A 21788-nucleotide genomic window follows, 5' to 3' on the forward strand; every position below is an offset into this window, starting at 1 on the left:
GATGTTGGGGGGCATTGTTATGTATATGTTGTGTTGACTATAAGCTGATGGAGCATATATCATATGCTTATGAGGTGAATATTACGTTCATGAACTAAGATTCTCTTGTATATACAATTTCTTTTTTCTTACCTATGGATATAGATTTGTTTTTATATATTTTTATATCACATGTATAACTTAGATTTTTTTTTACTAATTCAAAAATATATTTATTTTATCTTTTAATTTTCCTACATTTTGCATAAAATTTTAGACACATTTACCAATCTCAGAATGGCTTTTGTAAGGGTACATCGGGCATAAATAGCTTAATACTGCTTTTTATCCATCAGAACCACTCAAAGTGTCCAAACTTGAATTTGATGGTTTTATTATTCTAAAAATTCTTACGACTTTTTATTTTGGCTGTCAAAATAGTTTTATTTTATGTCTAATTTTTAAAATAACTTTATCCAGTTAACATTTACAAGTACATTGAATTTTAGAAGTCATTTTTATTTATTAAACTTTGAAAGATATATTTGCTGAGGGATCTTATCTAAGGAGCACATACTGTGTTAAATTGCAACTGCTTTTTTAAGCATAAATTTACATTTTTTTTCTGTTTGTTTATTTCTTAATTGAAATCAGTGTTTTAATTTTGCTGCACGTTGGTGTCCCTGTTATTCCAGATGGTTTTCAGCATTTTTTCCTTAATAGTGGCCATTTTCTAGGCATTCGTTCTATTTAAGAAATTTGTAGAAGCAAATTGAAGGGGATTATATTTAATATAAAAATGTAACTACCCATATGATATTATATCTATATAAGTAGAACAATTTGGTTATGTTAAGATGACAATTTGCAGGAAAAAATGTTTTTGATAAAAAAACACGCTCAGTAGGACTCCATATAACATGGGAGGTCTATAACTGATAATAGATTTTCAAACATGCATCTCAAAAATGCTTGGGGCAAACATAAATCTATACTAAAAGAATTCAAAATATAGATATATACTGTAGATATAAATTTAAAAAGTAGGGCAGACTTGATGGAGCACTTGGTCTTTTTTTTTCTGTCCTCACTCTTCTATGTGTCTGTGTGTCTAGATGTAATATTAAATGGGTAAAAACTACAAATACATATTAATTGATTATTATTAATAATCAATTAATAATGAGTTAATGACTTATTAAATGTTGGTATAATGATTGATGGGGTCAGTACTGAAGCTGCTTTATTGCTCTTGCTGTTTGCAGAACTTTTTTTTAACTAGTTTGACACCCCAACAACGAAACTGCTATTCTAAATCTATGATAGACATGCTTTGACATTTTTTTATACTGATGATAAATATGGTGGAAAAGGGACATGGAGCAGGGATGCAAATCTGGAGAATAATATGCCCAGTAATGTTAAATACATTAGGGGAGATTTAGGCTGGGTTCACATATATGCGATTTGGATGCACTTTACACCACATCCAATATACATGAGTCGGCATCGCACTGATTTGAACAACGTGATTGCTGGCAATAGGATGTGACTTGTCATGCGATTTGACCTGTCACTCTAATGTGAACAGGGGCTGACTGTTGACTGACTCACTACCTCTTCTAAAAGTCTGTTGCAAGTCTTTCTAAGATTAGTGTAGAACTTTCCTTCATCTAGTTTGAGGTCATGTCCTCGTGTTCCTAAACTTGGCTTCATATTGAAAATCCTGCCCTCCTGAACCTTATTCACCCCCTTTAAGAGTTTGAAGGTTGTCATATCCATCCTTTCCCTTCTTTCCTCCAGACTGTAAGTTCCTGAAGTCTCTCCTGATATGTTTCATCCCTCAGACCTTTCACCATTTTGTTGTCCATCTCTGGATTCATTCTATCTTATCAATATCTTCTTGCATGTGAGGTCTCCAGAACTGAACAAACCGAGTTTGACTTACTAAAGGCAAACCGGTGTTCACTTTGCTAAGGGGTTTTTCCCTTAACTTAGTGAATGTGGTGAAATGCGCTTTACAAAGGAAACCCAACCAGGCAACGAAAATGTAAAAAAAAAAACACATTTTTTTCTTGCATATGATTAAATAATGGAAGGCTGCAGAGCTTCACCTTGTTTACTAAGCTAAGGTTAAATTCCTTTGCAAAGTGATCGGCCTATTGGCTTTAGTAAACCAAACCCAGTAACTCTAACCAAAACGGCTTTTTAGTAAAAGGGGTAAAAAATGTACTCAAGCTGAATTAAAACCAGAGTATCAAAACTGTGTTTCATTTTTGGATGGAGTGGAAACGGGTTAGAACCAATGTCCATATTTGTTTCTGTCAATAATAGCAGATTTTCCAAAAAAGTAAGCATAAAAAGACAAAACTTTTTAAAACATTTTTGGATACTGTAGGAAATGGTTAAAATGTCTGCCATTTTTAGATTTCTATTCACTTCCTATACTATAGACACAATAGGAAATGAGAGGAAATTTCTTCAGAGAAATGGAAATCTACTCTTAAACATGGAAGACCTCCCATGGAACTTTAGGCTGGGTTCACACCATTGCGAATTGTATGCGGGTCCCCCAATAATGGAGCACAACTCCTTCCATTAACACCAACGTTGGGGCAGAATTCCTCCCATTGACACCAATGATGGGGAACAATTCCTTTCATTAGCACCAATGATGGGGCACAATTCTTTCCATTGACACCAAAGATAGAGCGTTGTTTACTCCCACTGGACATCAGAACATTTTCTATTCCCAATGGCCCTAGTCCAACCACCTTCTGTCTGAAGGACAGTAAACTGGCCCTTTGTTTGGAAAGTTTGGAGACCCCATGTACTAGAGTGGTTGGAGACTGAAGTCATGCTATAGGAGACCATCAGAGACTAGGCAAATGTTGCAAGAGACCACTGGACTTTACTACAGTTACGGAACCCTTTACAAATCAGTGCTCCCTGTACTGACTGCTGGGGGTAAGGGCTGCACTACAAGCATCAGAGGGCCACAGGTTGGACACCAGGGAGTTAGAAGAATCTTATAAAAAATGATATATAGAATGAATGTCCAACACAGATCTGCCCCTACTCAACATTGCAACAATGTAAATGTCATCAAGTCAATGTAGGTGTATGGAGAGTAATGTTGGTTCCAATTATATCGTTTTTTTACTCAAAATTACAATACCAGCTGGGAAATACCACTGTCCAATATAGAATAATCAAAAAAAGGTTCTTGTATATGCGAGTCCATTCTGTGCTGGATTCACTTCTTCTGGTTGGATTAGTAATTTGACAACAAAGATAAACTATCAAAGTGTTTTATGGGAATATTGACCATGAATCTTATAAGACAGTCACTGTTCATGTCCCCATAACATCTGACCGTATCATCTTTGTAATATCAACTTTACTGAAAAAAGAAGCAATGTAATATGAGGACCTACCTAATCTATCCAATGGATTTGTATCCAATCAGGCAGGCCCTTACACTACATCATGGGTGCTCAACCGGTGGCCCCCCAGCTGTTGTGGAAGTCCCATGAGGCACTGCAAAGCTGATGCCTACAAGCATGACTCCCAAAGGCAGAGGCATGATGGGCATTATAGTTTAGCAACAGCTGGAGGGCCACAGGTTGAGTACCCATGCACTACATAGTTGATGGTAGATCTAAAGGAGATTTTACAATCAGATTCCCGCACGTGGTCAGCTTTAGGGTCACCAAACGTTACAATTTGACCATACAAACTTTGCCCAATCAACTTTAGATTTACCAGAACTATATAAGAACCTACCTAATCTACCCAATCAATTTGTATCTAATCAGGCCGGCCCTTACACTAGATAATTGTTGGTGGATCTAAAAGTGATTGCAGATTGTAACAAATGTGTTGATTCTTAATGTGAGTATTCTCAGTTCACCATCACACAAGAACAAGAAATATTGATGGCTAATGTGACAATCGTGACATTATTAGGTTCCATGCACACTGGACTTAAAAAATGTCGATTCTACAGGCATTTGGCGTTTTTTTCACCTGCCTCTAGAAGCACTTCTATTGTGTTCTATGTGTCTTTGCACATTATGACTACTACAGGCGTTTTCTGTTAGGGATGTTCAAAGGCAGGAAAAAAAAACCTTCTCTATCGCGTTTTCTGGAGAAGTTTAGGAGCTGTAAAAACGTCAATCTCTCCTAAACTCCTCTTATCTCTTCTGAACATCAAGTTTCAACTTTTTTTAGTAAAAATAAAGGTGTGTTGTTGCTGTACATCATTTCCTGGCTTTTGCAGAGGGGCGTGTAGTGTAAAAAACGCCTGTAAACAAAATGCTCTTAAACTCTCATAGACTCACCTAAACTTTGTACAATATGCTTTCAATTTGCGTCTTTTAGGGTTATCAGTCCCATGACACCTATGAAAGTGACTTCCCATTTCTTGCCTGGAGGAGTCTCACTTCTCAATCTGAACCCTGTTTACAGTGATTAGCACATGATAGAAGCCTTAAGTAACCCATCAGGCCTCCATTGTTCTCCTGATATGTCCCACCAACCCTTCATCCCCCGTGTGACTCCAACCTTCATCTACATCTCAACAGCCCCAACAATGGTGAGCGATCTCAGTGTACATTACACCCTTCCAAACATCACAACCTCCCATTGTCAGGAGACACGAGCCCAGGAATTCCCACTACAAGGAATACACCCGCAGGAATCTTTCTAAAGATGGAAATTTTTATTTCGTTACAAATCTCATATATAAGAAAAATGTGCATTTCTCTTGTTATAACCTATAAATTGTCAGCAATATATATTCTATGTGTGAAGAAAACTCAATAGCTGCCCTCATGTTGTAAAACGCTGCACAAACTGTTGGCGCTATATAAATCCTGTATAATAATAATAATAATAATAATAATAATAATAATAATAATAGATGTTATTAAACAAATACAATATAGAGAAGAACATTAGTGGAGCTCACCGCTAATCATCTGAATGAAATTAAATCACTAATAAGCTATCAATCTCCCAATCATATACAGGGGTCTCCGAACTTTTCACTACAAGAGACAATATCCACGGCCCCAAAAATGTATTATATCTAATAAACATAAGTTCTAGGCTGTGTTTATATGCAAAGTGAATGTGTTTTAAACCACGTCCAATTCGCTCTCGATGGAGCAGGTACACACATTTCTGGGGCTGACGAGGTGGTGTTTTTAAAAGAGGGTCCTGTGCATTTCTGGGTCTGGTTCAGGTGCAAATTCAGCAGTGAAGGTCAGGCACTGATGTTGGACGAGAAGGCCTGGCACGCAGTCTCCACTGTAATGCCGTGTACACACGGTCAAATTTTCCGACGGAAAATGTTCAATGGGAGCTTGTTGGAAATCCCAACCGTGTGTAGGCTCCATCAGACATTTTCCATCGGAATTTCCGACACACAAAAATTTGAGATCTGGATCTCAAATTTTCCGATAACAAAATCCGTTGTCGGAAATTCCGATCGTGTGTACACAATTCTGACGCACAAAGTTCCACGCATGTTTGGAACCAAGCAGAAGAGCCGCACCGGCTATTTAACTTAATATTTCTTGGCTCTTCGTATGTATTGTATGTCACCGTGTTCTTGACGTTCGGAATTTCCGACAACATTTGTGTGACCGTGTGTATGCAAGACAAGTTTGAGCCAACATCCGTCGGAAAAAAAAACATGGATTTTGTTGTCGGAATGTGCGATCGCGTGTACGTGGCATTATTCTTCCCAAAGGTATTCTATCAGGTTGAGGTCAGGACTCTGTGCAGGCCAGTCAAGTTCCTCCACCCCAAACTCGCTCATCCATGTCTTTATGGACCTTGCTTTGTGCACTGGTCCAAATCATTTGGTGGAGGGGGGATTATGGGTTGGGATTGTTTTTCAGGGGTTGGGCTTGTCCCCTTAGTTCCAGTGAAGGGAACTCTTAACCACTTCAGCCCTGGAAGGATTTACCCCCATCCTGACAAGAGCACTTTTTACAATTTGGCACTGCGTCACTTTAACTGCTAATTGCGCGGTCATGCAAAGCTGTACCCAAATGAAATTTGCGTCCTTTTCTTCCCACAAATAGAGTTTTCGTTTAATGGTATTTGATCACCTCTGCGGTTTTTATTTTTTGCACTATGAATGATAAAAGACTGAAAATTTTGAAAAAAACAATATTTTTTACTTTTTGTTATAAAAATATCCAATAAACTCAATTTTAGTCATACATTTAGTCCAAAATGTATTCGGCCACATGTCTTTCTTAAAAAAATGTCAATAAGCGTATATTTATTGGTTTGCGCAAAAGTTATAGTGTCTACAAACTAGGGTACATTTTCTGGAATTTACACAGCTTTTAGTTTATGACTGCCTATCTCATTTCTTGAGGTGCTAAAATGGCAGGGCAGTACAAAACCCCCCCAAATTACCCCATTTTGGAAAGTAGACACCCTTAGGAAATTGCTGAGAGGCATGTTGAGCCCATTGAATATTAATTTTTTTGTCCCAAATGATTGAATAATGACAAAAAAAATGTACAAAAAGTTGTCACTAAATGATATATTTCTCACACAGGCCATGGGCATATGTGGAACTGTACCCCAAAATACATTTAGCTGCTTCTCCTGATTATGAGGATACCACATGTGTGGGACTTTTTGGGAGCCTAGCCGCGTACGGGGCCCCGAAAACCAAATACCACCTTCAGGATGTCTAAGGGCGTAAATTTTTTATTTTACTCCTCACTACCAATCACAGTTTTGAAGGCCATAAAATGCCCAGATGGCACAAAACCCCCCCCAAATGACGCCATTTTGGAAAGTAGACACCCCAAGCTATTTGCTGAGAGGCATGTTGAGTCCATGGAATATTTTATATTTTGCCACAAGTTGCGGGAAAATGACAAACTTTTTTTTTTTGCACAAAGTTGTCACTAAATGATATATTGCTCACACATGCCATGGGCATATGTGGAATTACACCCCAAAATACATTCTGCTGCTTCTTCTGAGTATGGGGATACCACATGTGTGGGACTTTTTGGGAGCCTAGCTGTGTACGGGACCCCGAAAACCAATCACCGCCTTCAGAATTCCTAAGGGCGTAAATTTTTGACATGCCTCTCAGCAAATAGCTTGGGGTGTCTACTTTCCTAAAATGGGGTCTTTTGGGGGCGGTTTGAACTGTCCTGGCATTTTATGCACAACATTTAGAAGCTTATGTCACACATCACCCACTCTTCTAACCACTTGAAGACAAAGCCCTTTCTGACACGATTTGTTTACATAAAAAGAAAATTTTTTTTGTAAGAAAATTACTTTGAACCCCCAAACATTATATATATATATATATTTTAAAGCAAAGGCCCTACAGATTAAAATGGTGGGTGTTTCATTTTTTTCACATAGTATTTGTGCAGCAATTTTTCAAATGCATTTTTGGGGAAAAAACACACTTTTTTTATTTTAATGCACTAAAACCTGACATGCTTTAAAATTGCGCACAAACGTGCAGTGGCGACAAACTACATACATTTTTAAAAGCCTTTACAGGTTACCGCTTTAGATTTACAGAGGAGGTCTAGTGATAAAATTACTGCTCTCGATCTGACCTTTGCGGTGATACCTCACATGCATGGTGCAATTGCTGTTTACATTTGATGCCAGACCAACGCTTGCGTTCGCCTTTGCGCGAAAGCAGGGGGGACAGGGGTGCTTTTTTTCTTTTTTTTTTTTCTTTTTTATCTTATTTTTAAACAGTTCCTTTAAAAATTGTTTTAATAATTTTATTGTTATGTCAGGGAATGTAAATATCCCCTATGATAGCAATAGGTAGTGACAGGTACTCTTTTTTGAAAAAAATGGGGTCTATTAGACCCTAGATCTCTCCTCTGCCCTCAGAGCATCTGACCACACCAAGATCAGTGTGATAAAACACTTTCCCAATTTCCCAATGGCGCTGTTTACATCCGGTGAAATCTAAGTCATGAAATGCTCGTAGCTTCCGGTTTCTTAGGCCATAGAGATGATTGGAGCCATTATGTTCTCTGATCAGCTGATCTACCTCTGATCGAGGCAAATTCCAAGGCAAATGCAAAATCACCGATATTTTTTTCCCTGGACCCTACAGATGGCAACAGCGGGGTAGATGCTTTCAACCAAAGCTGGGATAGGCAACTGTGTTATGCATTCCCTCCAACTGCCATAATCCCAAAGGTAATTCAAAAAATCAAGGCAGAGAAAACAACGGTGATACTAATAGCACCGCACTGGCCCCAGAGAGCATGGTTCAGTCACTTGAAAAACCTCAGCATACAACCTCAGCTGACACTGAGGGACCGGCTGGATCTGCTGTCACAGGGCCCGGTCAACCACCCGAACCACAAGATCCTGAAGCTTTCGGCTTGGTTACTGAAAAGGTAAGACTTCAGAACAAAGGGCTGTCAGACAAGGTGATCAATCCATCTTAAACAGCAGGAAACCTGTAACTAGGGCTATCTATGAGAAAGTAAGGAAAAAGTTTGTCTCTTGGTACAGAAACAAACCGATCTCCAACAAAGGGATAATCCCAACAATTTTGGATTTCCTACAAGATTGTGCAGACAAAAACATCTCTCCAGGCACATTGAAGGTACAAGTTGCAGCGCTCTCCTCGGTCATGGATACCAGACTAGCAGAGGATCCGCTGATAAGGTGATTCCTAATAGTACTTAAAAGAGCTAGACTAGCCAAAATGTACAGAACTCCCACTTGGGACATGGCCACGGTACTAAAGGGCTTTCTTTCCCCTTCATTTGAACCAATGGAAAAAAGCTCAGACAGAAACCTCACGTTAAAGACTGCACTCCTTCTGGCCCTGGTATCCGCCAGAAGAGTGAGCGAAATCCAAGCTCTGTCTATAATAGAACCATACTGCCTAATGCATTTAGACAAATTAATTCTCTCTCCAGATCCGGCCTTTCTACCCAAGGTCTCTTCAACGTTCCATAGAACCCAAAACATCATCATACCTTCACTTCCAAAAACCATGGATAGTAGGAAAAGAGACACTTACAATAAACTAGATGTAAGAAACACGCTCATAACGTATCTCGAAAGAACGAAGGAGTGGCGTAGAACTACCTCCCTTTTCGTCCTTTATGCAGAAGTCAACAAAGGGAAACAAGTTTCCAAGAGTACCATCAGCAGATGGATAAGGATGGCCATACAGACGACCTATGAGGCACGGAATCTCACTCCACCAAGTTTAATCAGAGCACACTAGAGCCTGGGCAACCTCGGTCACAGAGAAGGCAGGGGCAACTCCAAGGCAGATCTGCAGGGCAGCGACATGGTCGAGCTTCAGTACCTTCGCAAAGCACTACCATATAAGCCAGCTGTCCGACCAAGACCAAGCATTTGGTCTCAAGGTGCTCCAGTCTCTATCCCCACCCTAGTAAGTATTGCTTGATACATCCTCTCGGATGCTGCCCTGGAAGACGATTCGAGAAAACAGAGTTAGGTACCTGGTAACTCTTTTTCTAAGAAGTCTTCCAGGGCAGCACTAGTTCTCACACTTGAAATGACTAATACCAGGTACAGTGGGGGAGCTTTTGAGCTTACTGGGAATTCCTTTGGTGCTTTAATACAACTGAGGCACGCAGGTAAGGCTGTGAAATTTATAATGGTGGACTAATGTGTTTCCTGTTTTAGGGAGGAGGAGCCTATCTCTCGGATGCTGCCCTGGAAGACTTCTTAGAAAAAGAGTTACCAGGTACCTAACTCTGTTTTTGTGTTTTTTTTGTTTTTTTTACACTTTTTTTCTGTAACTGTAACTTTTATAACTGTAACTGGTTCCAGGTTCAGGTCTCTCAAAATGCGATGGCATCTTGGGAGACCCTGTGAAAGTGTGCCTAGTCTGTGCAATGCTGTACCCTACGCTAATACTCAACTAGTGAATGGTAGCGTTCAAAACATTCACCAATGCAAAGACCAGGATTGTCAGGACAGGAGGGACAATAATAGCGCGTGTCACGCCTATATCCACGCTTGCTGCAGACACGACATCTTTTTTGGGGGGGTTCGTTGGGTAGGGGTACTCGGGAGGACATAAAGAAAATGCCTCTCATGCAGCCGACTGCATTTGGTTGGGGATGTGAATGGGGGAAGTACGGGCGCTGCAGAAGTGGTGGGTTCCCAATTAGGATTGGTGAATGCAGCAGGAAGGGCATTATGGGCACGACGGGCCTGTGTTTGTCTTCTTCTTGGTGGCAGCAGGACACTACTTGTGCTTGCCACCTCACCAGCTTGAACTGCATTTATGGGATTCGCCGCGTCACCAAGTGTTACTGCAGTGCTGGTTTTACTACGACCGGGGTGTACTAGGCCGCTGGTGCTTGCCAGTTCACCAAAACGCTACCAAAAAAACTGTTAGCGATCGCAGGGATCAGGCCTGACTCTGCGAACGCTGCAGTTATGTGTTTAGTGTTTTGTAAGTGACAGTGATCGATCGATACTGCACTTGGGTGGGCTGGGCTGGGCGGAGGGGCAAAACGCAGGTTCTAGCAGGTATCTGGGCTGATCCCGCTAACACTGCATTTTTGGGAACCCTAAACTGCTGGGGACACTAGTATAGATCTGATCGGATCAGATATTGATCCGTTCAGATACTATACCACTAAGGGAGGTGTACGGTGCGTGCGTGGGTGTTAGCGCTACTGGCACTAACCTGACACTGCCTGGGGTGACGCAGACCCTATATGACCCTAAAACATAAGTTATATCACTGCTGGGCGATCAGGGGGCTAAACCTTAGGTAATAAACGGCGGGTGCCCTGACACTATAAAAAATAAACTAACTAACCAGCGTCACCCATAACAGTTATACGGTGATCACTGGTGAAAGGGTTAACTAGGGGGCAATCAAGGGGTTAAAACCTTTATTATATAGTATATGGGGGTCCCTGACGCTATAAAACGCTGACGGCGAACCTATATATTTACCTCCCTAACTAGCGTCACCAGTGACACTAATACAGCGATCAGAAAAACGATTGCTTAGTGACACTGGCGATGGGGGGTGATCAAGGGGTTAAAACTTGGTTAGGGGGGTACCTTAGACCTAAAGGGGTCCTAACACAAACTGCCCTACCACTTATAACTGTCACAAACTGACACCAATGCAGTAATCAGAAAAAAAAACTGCTATTGGTGTCACTGTGACCGGGGGGGTGATCAGGGGGTGATCGGGGGGTGAAATGTGTGCCTAGTGTGTTTTACTGTATGTGTGGTGTTGGTGCACTTACTTAGATGTCTTCTCTCCTCGGCGCCGGAATGGAAAATACTGACCCGAGGAGAGATGACATCACTTCCTCTGCCGCTATTTACATTACAACAGCAGAGGAAGATTCTCATTAGTTGGGAGCGATCGCGAGGGGGTGGCCACGAATGAGTGGTCTCCCCCTCAGCCTGGATCGCTCCCCTAACAAAGCTGACCGCCTCGGGCACTGGGGTACCAGTTATGTTTTGCCTGCCCGTGCCATTCTGCTGCAGAAAATATGTGCATTAGGCGGTTGGCAAGTGGTTAAGGAGTCAGCATATGAAGACATTTTGGACAATTTCATGCTCCCAAATTTATGGGAACAGTTTGGGGATGGCCCCTTCCTGTTCCAACATGACTGCACACCAGTGCACAAAGCAAGGTCCATAAAGACATGGATGAACAAGTTTGGGGTGGAGGAACTTGACTGGCCAGCACAGAGTCCTGACCTCAACCTGCTAGAACACCTTTGGGATGAATTAGAGTAGAGACTGTGAGCCAGGTCTTCTCATCCAACATCAATACCTGACCTCACAAATGCGCTTTTGGAAGAATGGTCAAACATTCCCATAGACACACTCCTAAACCTTGTGGACGGCCTTCCCAGAAGAGTTGAAGCTGTTATAGCTACAAAGGGTGAGCCAACTCAATACTGTGTTTCCCCGAAAATAAGACTACCCTGAAAATAAGACATAGCGTTATTTTCAAGGAGGGCTGCAATATAAGCCCTACCCAGAAAATAAGCCGTAGTTTAAAATGCTTGTGAAATCCTATAATCTACTCTATTACAGTAGTATATAATGTACGATGTGTGTGCTTCTGTAATATAATTGCAGGGAAAAGAGCTCCGGTGGGTCACAGAAGATCAGATCAACGCTATAATGAAGGTATTTGGCACAATTATATTACAGATACACACATTGTACATTATATACTACTTAAATAGAGTGGAATATAGGATTTACAAGCATTTTAACTTGGTTCACACTGGGGATTCCTGTCAGGCAGGGAGAGAGGGGGAGAGAAGACAGCACATTACATGATAAGACCTACCCCGAAAATAAGCCCTACTGTGTCTTTTGTTGCCAAAATTAATATAAGACCCGGGCTTATTTTCGGGGAAATACGGTATTGAACCCTATGAACTAAGACTGGGATGCCATTAAAGTTCGTGTGTGTGTGTGTAAAGGCAGGTGTCCCAATACTTTTGCTCATATAGTGTATTTGTGGCTGTGGATTGCAGTCCGATGTCCTGTGCATTTCGGTTCACCGGTTCAGGTGTGATGCAGGTGCAAATTTTTCCCTGAATTTGCACCTGAACCTGACCCAAAAACGCACAAGCCCCTTTTCAAAACCGCACTGAAGCCACCACCGGACATGTGTGTACCGGCTCCATTGAAAGCCGGTCACACTCACATGTTATGTGAATTGGATACGGTTAAAAACACATCCAATTGGCATATATGTGAACCCAGCCTTAGAGTATATACACTTACTCCCATGATTTACTCCACCCGAATCCACTCATAATTTTACATTCTCAAAGCAGATAGATTGAAAAGGGTCACTTTTCCTAAAGTAGCGATTTTGTTTTCAAGTTTTATAATATTAAAGTATAAATATATCCAAAAAGGGAAATTCTTCCTCATAAATCTCTATTACAATTAAATGAAAGTGCCAGCCTTAGGACCTTCCCCCCTGTAGGCTGACAACGCCCTTTGTAGCGTTTTCACCACCGCACCTTTGGACTGTTGTCACTGCTGATAACCCTCCTCCTCACTGCCCATCAGTGCAGGACACGTATCTAATGGGGCACCCTGTGCCCGGAAGAAGGGATTGATCTTGGATCCTTTCCTCCTGAAGGTTGACAACACTATTTTTTTAGTGTGATTTTTCATGCAGCGTTGTCATGACAGGAGCCACTGTAACCACTTGGACTGTTGTCACTGCTGATAACCTTCCTCCTCACTGCCTATCAGCGCAGGACAAGTAACCAATGAGGTGCCCTGTGTCTGGAAGAAGGGATCTAGCCTGGATCCTTCCTCCTGCAAGTTGATAATGTTGTTGGGTCTAAAGTGATGCTTGTGCAGCGTTGTCACCACAGGAGCCACTGTAACCACTTGGACTGCTTGTCACCCTTGTCCTCACTGCCCATCAATTCAGAACAAGTTTCCTATGGGGTGCCTATGTCTGGAAGAAGGGATCTAGCTTAGATCATTAGATCTAGCTTAGATCCTTAAATCCAGCATTGTCACCACAGGAGCCACTATAACCCAGTGCCATCTTAATAGCATCATGGGCCCCTGGGCAAAGTAATGCATTGGGGCCCCAACAATGAAGATGGTGACCTGCAGTGTGCTACATGTGCCGTGGCAAGCAGTGGGCATGGCTAAATTATGCTACGTATTGGGCGCGGCTTTTTAGGCTGATTAGAACTTTTAGTTAAATTTTGACCTATTTTTTTAAAACATTTTTTTTAAATAATTGTTTACATTTTTTCATAAGACTGTTGTCTTGCTGGTGAGATATCAGGGGTGTAAAAAGACCCCAGGAGTCTCACTTTTGATACAATGAAAGGGACTGAGGAAACATATTTCCCAGTTGGGAATGAGTTGGTGCATGGAACTAAAGGGATCTTGGAGGACTCTGAGGGAGCAAAATAGATTGAAAAGGCTCTAAGGCAGGGGTAGGAAACCTTAGACAGATGGAGATCTACTTGAACAACACTGATGAAGTCAAAGATCACCGGGCACAGTGTCCTGTTGTTGGGGCCGGTTCACACCAGAACGTGGTGCCAGCGCATGCACTACTTTTTTGTGCAGTCTGATGCGATTTGCAGGCAGGGCTGGATTTACATCTCAGGAGCCTATAGGCAGGGAATTCTGAAGCACCCCACCAAACAAAAATAAAAAGACAGTAAGCAGGGTTAAGGAGTGCATGATGCTCAGAATACAGGGATCAGGAGTGTGTTATGCTCAGAATTTAATATAAAAAATATAAATACCGATATGATATTATGTCATATTATATCTATAAATAGAACAATTCCATTATGTTAAGATGACAGATCTGAGCATTTTGCAGGAAAAAATGTTTTTGATAAAAAACACACTCAGTAGGACTCCATATAACATGGGAGGTCTATAACTGATAATAGATTTTCAAACATGCATCTCAAAAATGCTTGGGGCAAACATAAATCTATACTAAAAAACTTAAAATATAGATATACTGTAGATATAAATGAAAAAAGTGGGGCAGACTTGATGGAGCACTTGGTCTTTTTTTTCTGTCCTCACTCTTCTATGTGTCTGTGTGTCTAGATATTAATTAATGAATTAATACTAAATGGGTAAAAACTACGAATACATATTAATTGATTATTATTAATAATCAATTAATAATGAGTTAATGACTTATTAAATGTTGGTATAATGATTGATGGGGTCAGTACTGAAGCTGCTTTATTGCTCTTGCTGTTTGCAGAACTTTTTTTTAACTAGTTTGACACCCCAACAACGAAACTGCTATTCTAATGCCCCGTACACACGGTCGGACATTGATCGGACATTCCGACAACAAAATCCTCGGATTTTTTCCTACGGATGTTGGCTCAAACTTGTTTTGCCTACACACGGTCGCACAAAGTTGTCGGAATTTCCGATCGACAACCACGCGGTGACGTCAAGCACGTACGATGAGACTAGAAAAGGCCGGTTCAGAACCAAGCGTGGCACCCTTTGGGCTCCTTTTGCTAATCTCGTGTTAGTAAAAGTTTGGTGAGAGACGATTCGCGCTTTTTCAGACTCGTGGCTTTCAGATCGTTTTCTGCCGTTCAGTTTGTGCTTGTGGGTTTGTATCTGCTCTTCAGTGCGTGGCGTCAGTTCGTATCGGAGTTTTCTGTGCGATCTTGTCCGCTCGTTGCTGTTTTTCAGGTCGCTCTTTACAGGCCTTGCTGTTCTTCAGTGCGTTCTGTTACTTCGTTCTGAGCAGCCGACCGTTTTCTAGCCATGTTTCGTATGCGTACTCCTCGTACAGTTTGTGCTGTGCGGGGGCTTGGTGTTGGGGTCCTGACCTTGACACAAGTCCAGTCCATGAACAGGGCGAGGAGGAGTTCATGGACCAAGAATTGGTTGCTTCAGCGTGACCAGTTCTCTCATATGCCTTTGCTCCGTGAGATCCGTGAGAATAATCTTGATGATTTCAGGAACTTTCTCAGGATGATGGACCCCGTATTTCACCGTTTGTTGGCTTCACTGACCCCCTATATCAGCAGGCAGGATACCTGCATGAGGCAAGCCATCACTCTGGAGCAGAGGTTGGTCGCTACCCTGCGGTATTTGGCGACAGGGAGAAGTCTGCAGGACCTCAAGTTCTCGACAGGCATCTCCCCCCAGGCTCTTCTTTGTGGACATTTACTGCTTGTGTTTGTTTTAGCTGACCCTGACAGAAATGTGTGGAGTGCAGAAAATATCGTGATTGTGTAACCTTATACAAAGCACTGTTGGCTGTTATTTACTAAATGCAAAGACACTTTTCACTACAAGTGCACTTGCAACTGCACTGAAACTGCACTTGTAGTGCAAAGTGGATTTTCCCTTACCAAATAACCCCCATTTTCTCATAAAACAACAATTACATCACCCCAAAAGTGTTGTAGCGTTGAGACAATAATCTACACATTCTTGATGAACAATCTTTTTAATACCAGCACAATCACATGTGCATTTACCAAAGGTTTTTCTGACAAACCGACATGTTTGTTGTATAACATATTTTGTGGTGTCATTATCCAAAATCAAAATGTGCATTTTATAGAAAACAGGCCTGTGTAAAACCAACAAGAAAGACACAAATCTTGATCTTACAAAGTTCACATTTGGTAGAACTGGAAGGCAATATCAGACATGAGTATTTAGGAACTGTGTTTGATATTGCGTCCAGATGGGGGGAAATCACCCCTGGAAAAGCCAAATTTGGAAAATGCACACCAATTTCACAATGTCAACATGTGCTAGCTGCCATCACGGGGGATGAAGGGATGTGTTTTGGGGGAGAAAGCCCTTCCTCACCGTTACTTTATAATTGAGGAGGGGGTTGCACCACCAAAACACGTCCATTGATCTCCCGTGATGGCAGATAGCACATGTTGACACACTGTGTGCATCCTCCAAATTTGGCTTTGGGAAAAATCACAAAAACATTTCGCACATTGTAGCAGACAAAAGAAGAAAGTGATTTGGAGGGGCTTTAAACTCGCTCCAAAACATCAATGATGTTTTTATATTTTGGAATAACATCATTGATGTTTTGCTTGATGTTTTCCAATTGTAAATTACACCCCATGATCTCCCCGATCAGGATCTGGGCACTTTCTGATGTGAAAGGATCTTCATCCACAACCTCACGATCACCTAAAAAGAGAGGAAACCCAAAATAAATTAGGTCTAAAAAAATGCCGCCATCCATCTCTTATCTGAGCCTGTGGTTGCAGACACTCACCTGTTGTGGTGACTAGTTCCACCACATCTTCTTCCTCCTGCTCATCTTGTGTTGGTATTTCCCCTTCTTCCAGAGGGGGGGGGGCTCTGGTCTCCTCACATGAGGGGTGTCCTCCGAGTCTTTTCTCCCCTATGTAAAACAAAAATGGTATACTTAGCACACAGATATTTGATGGCAGAACTATAAAGATGAAACATTGCTTGGAAGTAGGGTACAATTATCTATTTTAGCCGAGTTCCAAGATGTCGCTTTTTTAGTGTCCTTTGTCAAGCTGCAATACTTTACCTGTTTGGTACAAGCTTCACAGATGGAGACCCCCCCTATAGTATACACTGGAGCACCTGTGTGCCCCCCCTAATAAAAATGGTGTTCTTGTGTCCCACACTAGTGCTCCAGTGTCCAGATGTGAAAACAGCTGCTCAGTGTCCTCTCCTTACACACAATCTAGTTTGCATTTCATTCTAGTAACAAAGCCATCTACACAACCCAATTCTTTGAAGACAAGTATAGGGCCTCAAAATGGTGGCCAAATGCATATGGGCTAAACAATGGTATTTTATAGTCCGAAAAAAAAAAATGTGTGATCCGAACGAATAATGTGCCCATGAACATGAAAGTTGCCATTTTAAACTGTACAACAGTTCCTAAAAGCACATGGAGCAGCACGAACGTAATAAACATAAAGAATAGGAACACAGCACAACTACTTACTTTTTTGCAGCACTCTCCGGATCTTTCTGTACTGCTCATGTTCTCGTAATTTGAGGTCCGACCACCGTTTCCTGAGCTGATCTTTCGATCGTCGTACCCCGAATTTCCGGTGCAGACTCCTGACCACTTTCGCCATGATCTTGGCCTTTCGGACATTGGGGTTGGGGTAAGGCCCATACTTTCCATCATAGTCGGCCCTCTTCAGGATGTCCACCATCTCCAACATCTCCCCAAAGGACATATTTGAGTCCTTCAATCTCCTTCTGGATCGGGATGTTTCAGGCTCCAGCCTTTCCTCCTCCTCCTCGTTGCTGTACTTAGCACTATCCTGCTGTCTCTCCACCATGTGCTCTTCCTCCACTGCGCCGAACGAAAAGGGGCGGGGAATAGAATAGAAAGAACGTCAGGGGCGGGCGGAGTTATACGCATGTGCAGTGTGTATAAATCGTAACGTGCGCTTCTTACGTACGATCTGTGAGCGGAGGAAGGAGCATCGGAGACGCCGATCGTGCTAACGAAGGTAGGATCTAAACTTGGCCCTATACTGCTTCGAAATTGAAGCCTATATTGTAACAAGATTAGGGGAGTTTGGCCTGACCTTAGGGTTTGTCATGTGTTGTGTCTTGCAGAGAAAATGGATGGGTTCAACGACCACAATTTCCTGCCCCTGTTCATAGACAAGTACAGGGAGCTGCCCTGTCTGTGGCAAGTCAGACACCCCCACTATAATCACAAACAGAAGAGGCAGGCAGTGCTGGAGAAACTGCTGGAGTTGGTGAAGCCGGTGGTCCCCACAGCAACCATCCCCTATTTAAAAGCTAAAATTGGTGGCCTGAGGAGCACGTATCTTAGGGAGTGCAAGAAGGTCACAGATTCCCAGAGGTCCGGAGCTGCAGCAGATGACGTTTATGTCCCCAGGCTGTGGTACTATGAGAGACTGCGATTTCTGTCAGACCACACTGAAGTCAGGGAATCCCTCTCCACTCTTCCTTCCACTCTTCCTTCCACCCCAGCCGAGGCTTCCGATGTCCAACCTGGGCCTTCCAGCCAGGAAGAAGTGGAGGAGCCCAGCTGGAGTCAGGTATAGCATTCTTCTACTGATTTCTGGGCAATAAATAAATGATGTTTCCTAGATGTTATTATTGATCACTAATTGCTGATTAAAAAAAGTGTTTTACATATCAATAGACAGTAGTGGGCAAAAATAATTGGGACAAGAATGAAAAATGCTGGGCTCAGAAGTCTGTTATATTTGTTAACATTGAATTTGCAGCAGTCAGGAGGTGAAAATTGTGTGTGATTGATGAAAACAATACTAAAACTATGTCCCTTTTTCATACACAGGAAGACCTCAGCCAGGAGGAGGCTGTGGAATGTGGCAGTCAGGAGGAGGCGGGGATTAGTGGCAGCCAGGAGGAGGTGGGGATTAGGGCCAGCCAGGAGGAGGCGGGGCTAAGTGGCAGCCAAGAGAAGCCTGGGACAAGTCGCAGCCTGACTGAGTCTCAGGTTCCTCCCCTCCGCCTGCCATATAAACGAGCCAGGAAGGCCACTCCGAGTCCCGTGCAGGATTCAGCATACAGGCTGATCCAGGAGGCTTCGGCGTCCCTCAGAGCCTTCCCCAGTCCTGAAGAGGCCTTTGCCTGCATGGCTGCCACCAAATTGCAGGGCATGCAGGAGGGCCAACGCAGGCTCTGTGAGGACCTGCTTTATAAAGTCCTTCGTAAGGGGGAGAGTGGGGAACTGACACACAAGACGGATGTCATGGAGAGGGACGATCCTCCTCCTCCTCCTCCTCCTCCTCCTGCTGCCACAACTCCACCACCACAGCCACAGCGTGGAAGGAAGCGTGGAAAGAAGACCACAGAGTGATGACCCTGGGTTCAGTCTGGTCTGACAGAAGATGCAGTCTCCCGTATGACCACAGCCTGGGGACACAGATGTCATCTGCTGCTTTCCGGATCTCTGGGACTTCTGGACCAGACTGCACTCCCTTAGATAAGGACTCCTCAGGCCACCAATTTTGCTTTTAAATAATTGATGTCTGCCCTGGGGGTACAAGGCTTCGCCCACTTCTGCAGTTTCTCCAGCGTTGCCTCCCTCTTTGTTTATAGTTGTGACCCCTTAATAAAATATTTTTAGGTAAATTCTACTCTCCTGTGTGTGTTTTCATCCAAAAAGGACAGTTTGTTGGTGAGTATTCAGGTACATTTCTAAAGTACAATGTTAAATTAAGGGACAACACCAAACAATCTCCTACAGATTAAATAGAACAACATATCAATGGTGTTGTGGGAACTTGTCACAAAAAACACACAAACATTTTCGGGAGTACAAATCAAAATCACCAAAAAAAAAAAAAAAGAGAAACACAAAAAAAGATTCTACATTAAAGTAAAGAAAAAAAAAAAACAAATATGTTGTCAGATGTGAGAAATCAAAATATATTGAGGGAATCCCGATAAATAGTAACGAAAGAAGTTTGTGAGAAGTGCGTGTGAATATGAGCATCAAAACGACTTAATTCTTGTCACATTATAAAGAAGAAGAGAGTGCGCTGTATTAAACCATTTTTTACATTGCAGCGTGACGAAAGTGCTGTATCCATTGCGAACGCTAAGTTTACCAGAACGAGCTGTCCCGTGTCGGAATTTCTTCTGAGCATGCGTGGCACTTTGTGCGTCGGAACAGGCCACACACGGTCGGAATTGACGCGATCGGATTTTGTTGTCGGAAAATGTTATCTCCTGCTGTCCAACTTTGTGTGTCGGAAAAGCCCACACACGGTCGGAATTTCCGACAACACGCTCCGATCGGACATTTTCCATCGGAAAATCCGACCGTGTGTACGGGGCATAAATCTATGATAGACATGCTGTGAAATTATTTTTTTATACTGATGAAAATATGGTGGAAAAAGGATATGGTGCAGGGATGCAAATCTGGAGAATAATATACCCAGTTATGTTAAATACATTAGGGGAGATTTAGGCTGGGTTCACATAAATGCGAATTGGATGCGCTTTACAACGCATCCAATTTGCATGAGTCTGTGTCGCACTGATTTGAACAGAGTGATTGCTGGCAATAGGATGTGACTTGTCATGCGATTTGACCTGTCACTCTAATGTGAACAGGGGCTGACTGTTGACTGACTCACTACCTCTTCTGAAAGTCTGTTCCAAGTCTTTCTAAGATTAGTGTAGAACTTTCTTTCACCTGGTTTGAGGACATGTCCCCGTGTTCTTAAACTTGGCTTCATATTGAAAATCCTGCCCTCCTGAACCTTATTCACCCCTTTTATATGTTTAAAGGCTGTCATATCCATCCTTTCCCTTCTTTCTTCCAGACTGTAAGTTCCTGAAGTCTCTCCTGATATGTTTCATCCCTCAGACCATTCACCATTTTGTTATGCATCTCTGGATTCATTATAGGGCAGGTTGGGTGATATGTGGCTGGTTGGGTGGTATAGGGCAGTTTGGGGTGTTATAGGGCATGTTGGGGTGAAATAGGGCAGGCTGGGGTGGTATAGGACAGGTTGGGGGGTATAGGGCAGGTTGGGTGACATAGGGCAGGTTGGGGTGATATAGGGTAGGTTGGGGTGGTATACGGTAGGTTGGGGTGATATAGGGCAGGTTGGGCTGGTATAGCAGTTTGGGGTAGTATAGGGCAATTTGAGGTGATATAGGGCAGTTTGGGGAGGTATAGGGCAGGTTGGGGTGATATAGGGCAGGTTGGGGGGTATAGGGCAGGTTGGGTGATATAGGGCAGGTTGGGGTGATATAGGGTAGGTTGGGGTGGTATATGGTAGGTTGGGCTGATATAGGGCAGGTTGGGCTGGTATAGGGCAGTTTGGGGTAGTATAGGGCAATTTGAGGTGATATAGGGCAGTTTGGGGAGGTATAGGGCAGGTTGGGGAAGTATAGGGCAGGTTGGGCGGGTATACGGCAGTTTGGGGTGGTATAGGGCAGTTTGAGGTGATATAGGGCAGATTGAGGTGAAATAGGGAAGGTTGGGGTGGTATAGGGCAGTTCGGGGAGGTATAGGGCAGGTTGGGGAGGTATAGGGCAGGTTGGGCTGGTATAGGGCAGTTTGGGGTGGTATAGGGCAGTTTGAGGTGATATAGGGCAGATTGAGGTGAAATAGGGCAGGTTGGGGGGTATAGGGCAGGTTGAGGTGGTATAGGGCAGTTTGGGATGGTATAGGGCAGTTTGGGGTGGTATAGGGCAGGTTGGGGTGGTATAGGGCAGGTTGGGGTGATGTAGGGCAGGTTTGGGTGGTGTAGGGCAGGTTT

The sequence above is a fragment of the Aquarana catesbeiana genome, linkage group LG05 (genome assembly GCF_042186555.1).
Source record: "Aquarana catesbeiana isolate 2022-GZ linkage group LG05, ASM4218655v1, whole genome shotgun sequence".
Lineage (NCBI taxonomy): Eukaryota > Metazoa > Chordata > Amphibia > Anura > Ranidae > Aquarana > Aquarana catesbeiana.